The 4,913-nt window shown below is 45.0% G+C and overlaps 1 non-coding gene across 1 annotated transcript; it reads left to right on the top strand.

Moving 5' to 3' along the window:
- Positions 1–4,424: 4,424 nt before the first annotated feature.
- On the top strand, positions 4,425–4,588 carry LOC136401732 (U1 spliceosomal RNA). Its single transcript, XR_010750736.1, has one exon. It is a non-coding gene; the product is annotated as a U1 spliceosomal RNA (small nuclear RNA).
- The last annotated feature ends 325 nt before the right edge of the window (positions 4,589–4,913 follow it).

Here is a 4,913-nt window from a genome sequence, read left to right as displayed (position 1 = left end):
CCTGTCTCTCTCTCTCTCTCTCTCCCCCTCTCTTGCTAAATAAAATAAATAAATAAATTTTAAAAAATCAATAAACAATTTTTAAATGACATGGAAAGGAAAAATACTATTAAAAAAAAAGAAAGGCCCTGGCCGGTTGGCTCAGCGGTAGAGCGTCGGCCTGGCGTGCGGGGGACCCATGTTCAATTCCCGGCCAGGGCACATAGGAGAAGCGCCCATTTGCTTCTCCACCCCCCCTCCTTCCTCTCTGTCCCTCTCTTCCCCTCCCGCAGCCGAGGCTCCATTGGAGCAAAGATGGCCCTGGCGCTGGGGATGGCTCCTTGGCCTCTGCCCCAGGCGCTAGAGTGGCTCTGGTCGCAACAGAGCGACGCCCCGGAGGGGCAGAGCATCGCCCCCTGGTGGGCAGAGCTTCGCCCTGGTGGGTGTGCCGGGTGGATCCCGGTCGGGCGCATGCGGAAGTCTGTCTGACTGTCTCTCCCCGTTTCCAGCTTCAGAAAAATACAAAAAAAAAAGAAAGAAACTCAAATAAAATGATACGTTGGACTAGGCTTCAGGTAATAGCAGTGGAGATGGACAACTTAGAGTGGATGAATTTGAAATATGTGCCAGATACTGTCAAATATGTGTCTTTATTTGAGCCTCACGACAACCCAGTAATATAAATATTTTACAGATTTATAGATTTTTTTAATTTTATAGATGAGGAAGCTGAGATTCAGAGAGATTCTTCTATATCATGCTTCTGTTAACCTAAATATCAAAAGTTGAAGTGAGAGGCAACAAGCATTTATTTGATATCAAACAGAATAGCTATGCCTTCAGGCAGAAACCTGAATAGTGTTCTGATTAGGAGACAAAGGCAAGGGTTATTTATGAAAAGGGGAAGGGGAACAATTACATCTATAGAAGAAAGGCATTTCTGTAGGTGTAGATACCATAACCTGGTGATATTAATTCTAAAGAATATTTAAAATTTTCAGTCCTGTAGTCATCAATCCAGTAGTCGTAACCTCTGTTTTTTTGTTATCTTTCCAAACAGTTGTTTGAGATTCAGTTTTGCTTTGGGCCTAGTTCAAAGCTCTGAGGCATAGACATGCAAGGCAGTTCCTCTGGGGTGGTAGCTCTAGCTCAACTTTAAAGTAACTCCATTTATTTTATTTTTTTTTACATTCCCCTCTATATAACAATGATTATTTCATCTGCCAAGTGAAGAAACTGATAGTCAGAATCCAGGCTAGGTGACAGGATGAGTAGCATGATAAAGTGTCTAAGAGGCTTCAGTCTTTTCCAGATGAAAGAGGTCAGTTTAGTTAGGGTACTTCTGAGGTTAGACAAGATTATGTCAAATAGAGAACTGTGTGATTTAGCACAAGACCAAGCCACCAGGAACCCTACATTCCAGACAGTGTGGAACAACATGAAAAATTTAGGCCCTAGAAAGGTATAACTAGATTGATAGAGTTTGAAACACTCCTCAAAGATAAATAAAATTGTTCCAGTTCACAGAAGAGAAAATGAAAACTGAAGTTCAAAGAAGGGGGAAGGGCTTGCTAGGGTCACCGAGAATGATAGTGACAGAGTTGGAGCTAGAACCAGGTCTTCTGACTCCCAGTCCACAGTTACCACAGATTTAAGCTCTGCTGTCTCTTTGGTGGGCCCAGAGATCATTTTATATTGGGATGTTCTGTATGAAATTACATGTGGGGAGAGTGTGCCTTTGAGTAGAGAAGGGGCTTAAATCTTATTTCTGCTCCTAGGAGGTCCCTACTAGAAACACAAGAGTCACTACCTTCCCATATAACAGCCTCTTAAATTCCCAGATGTAACCTACTCCTGAGAAAGCTGGAGAGGGGACCAGAGTAGATCCCAGGATTAAAGGATCTTATTCCTTCCTCTATACAACATCCCCTTCCTCTAAGTGCTCTCTTTTCTCTTAAAAGCATGCTTTTGGGAAAGGATCTTCTACTTTTACTTTAGCATGAATTAAAGAAAAGTAAATCTCAATAAAGCAGGGGCCGTAAATTCTGCCTCTCACTGCTGTGTGACTCTTAGGTGAATCACTACTCCTCTCTGAGCCTGTTTCTTTATTCCGTGAGGATACTGGACATAATTTCTGAGGGGCCTGCTAGCTCTGATCTTATGGGATCATAACATAGTGATGTTTTGAAATCTTATGGGATTAGGTTTATCAGTCTGCACAATTCCAGGTCCCTGGCAGAGAGTAGGTCCACCAGAACTTTTGGCTACCTGGTGGAATGAGGCTCAGCAGGTGAAATGTCATCAACTGCTGGGCCCTCCCTGCTTCCTGTTCCCTCCTCATCTGCTCCCCCCTTCCCTGCTCCCCTGCAGACTCAGAGGACTGGAAACTCCCAGGATTCAGATTCATTTTCTTCTCTTCATTTAAGGGAGGAGCCCCAGCCTCTCTCTTCTCTTGGTCCTCATACTTATACTCTGAATATAATTTGAGGGAAGCATCTTCCTGCCTTCAAATATCACCTCTAACTACTGGGAGGAATTTAGATGTTGATTAAAAAGCAAGAGCTTTAGAGTAAATAGGTTTGGGTTTGAATCTTGGCCCTGCCATTTTACCAGCTATGACCTTGTGCAGGGTACCCCTCCATTGTCAGATCCCCAGGCCCTGCATGCTGTGAAGTGTAGATAATGTCTATAAAATACCTGTGAGAGAAAAACATGTAACCTCCTTTTCACTTAAGGGGGAAAAAATTGTAACTGGAAAACAGTGCTGGATTTGTGGTTACTTGCCACCCTTAATGCCAATAAAGAGAGACAAGGACTGAGTAGGTATAAGGGGTGTCATCAGATTGCAACTTGAGAATGCAGGTGACTCCTGTCCAAAAGAACTGCCTTAACACTCTCATGGTGCTGGTGGTTTTTATAGGGTTCAGGAGCAAAAGGAAATGAAGAGGAAAAGTCCGTGCAGTTAGTCACGTAACAATATGCAAGAGGTTGGGGTTCGGCTACAGAAACTTCTCCTCTGCAAGATTTTTGATGTAACACAGGCCCAATCAGCATGGTCCTATCTGGTGTCCTTGGTAAATCTTCAAGACAGCCAAGGTCAGATGTCTCCCAGGAACAGCCAGGACCTGGCACTTCTGAGACCATCTGCCTCTGGGAACTATCTGTGAAAATACTCGCAGTTTCTTAGGATACAAAGTAAAGATTTAAGATTGGTGAACTAAGTTTCTTTCTTTTTTTTTTTTTTTTTTTTTGTATTTTTCTGAAGCTGGAAACGGGGAGAGACAGTCAGACAGACTCCCGCATGCGCCCGACTGGGATCCACCTGGCACAGGCGACGCTCTGCCCACCAGGGGGCGATGCTCTGCCCCTCCGGGGCATCGCTCTGCCGCGACCAGAGCCACTCTAGGGCCTGGGGCAGCGGCCAAGGAGCCAACCCCAGCGCCCGGGCCATCTTTGCTCCAATGGAGCCTCGGCTGCGGGAGGGGAAGAGAGAGACAGAGAGGAAGGAGGGGGGGGGGTGGAGAAGCAAATGGGCGCTTCTCCTGTGTGTCCTGGCCAGGAATCGAACCCTGGTCCCCCGCACGCCAGGCTGACTCTCTACCGCTGAGCCAACCGGCCAGGGCCTGGTGAACTAAGTTTCTAATTAATTTACAGGCTTTAACTTTTCACAGTAAATCCTGTGGCTAGGCTTTTATAAATAACTATTGTGATTTAACTCCCCTAATTGTTAGATCCCTCCCCATTGTAAGCTTTTCCTGATATTCCTGCAAAGGTAAACTTTTTTGCCACATTTCAAAGTAAATGCCAGGGAGCCATTAAGGGAGAGAGTAGCAAGCAGATTAACTATTTCCTAACCCTTACGTGTTTCCTATTTATTACCAACTAAAAAGCTACTATTACTGAAGCCAAATTCTAACTTTTGGGCTCCCCTATCAAAATCACATCAGAAATCGAATATTAGGAGAGTCATTCCTCTGTTTGCTTCCTGTGAGATTTTTTAATGAGGTGATGCCATCTAACAGTTTATTTTCTTTTTAAAAAATGCAAGGCTGGCCCTGGCCGGTTGGCTAAGTGGTAGAGCATCAGCCTGGCGTGCAGGAGTCCCGGGTTCGATTTCGGCCAGGGCACACAGGAGAAGCACCCATCTGCTTCTCCACCCCTCCCCATCTCCTTCCTCTCTATCTCTCTCTTCCCCTCCCACAGCCAAGGCTCCATTGGAGCAGCGATTGCCCGGGCGCTGAGGATGGCTCTGTGGCCTCTGCCTCAGGCGTTGGAATGGCTCTGATTGCGGCAGAGCCATGCCCCAAGATGGGCAGGGCAGAGCATCGCCCCCTGGTGGGCGTGCTGGGTGGATCCTGGTCGGGCGCATGCAGGAGTCTCTCTGACTGCCTCCCCATTTCCAACTTCAGAGAAATACAACAACAACAACAAAAAAATGCAAGGCTGTACTTACCTAGCAGGGGAGATACCATGATCATGAAGGTGGTTTTCCCAGAGTGAGGCTTATTCATTGCACTCCAGATGTGCTGACCCCTGCAATTTTCCCAAGTGTGGGAAACGCAACTGCATAATTTGTGGTAGTGGGGGACTATGTTCACGCTGTCACCTGTTGAAAAAAATGCAATGCAAAGTATTCTTTCCATATACCTAATACATAATTAGTGTGAACTACATGTTTATTATCATTATAATTACAATTGCTGCTTGTAAGTTCAGTGTAACCTACTCAGAAGGTTCTGAATTCTCTTTAAAATAGAAATCTGATTTAAAACTCTCTCTGGCTTAAAAATTTTTTATGGCTCTTCACAGCCTACATGATATAGAGCCCAAACTTTACACTGTCATTCAGAGTCCTTAAAACTCTGGTCCCAATCTGGTTTTGTAGTCTAGAGTCTCTGGTGTATATAGTTTAATAAGCCTAAGATTTGGCATTT

The sequence above is a fragment of the Saccopteryx leptura genome, chromosome 3, assembly GCF_036850995.1.
Source record: "Saccopteryx leptura isolate mSacLep1 chromosome 3, mSacLep1_pri_phased_curated, whole genome shotgun sequence".
NCBI lineage: Eukaryota > Metazoa > Chordata > Mammalia > Chiroptera > Emballonuridae > Saccopteryx > Saccopteryx leptura.
Note: the sequence above shows the minus strand (reverse complement) of the source record. Positions and strands in the feature narration are given on the sequence as shown.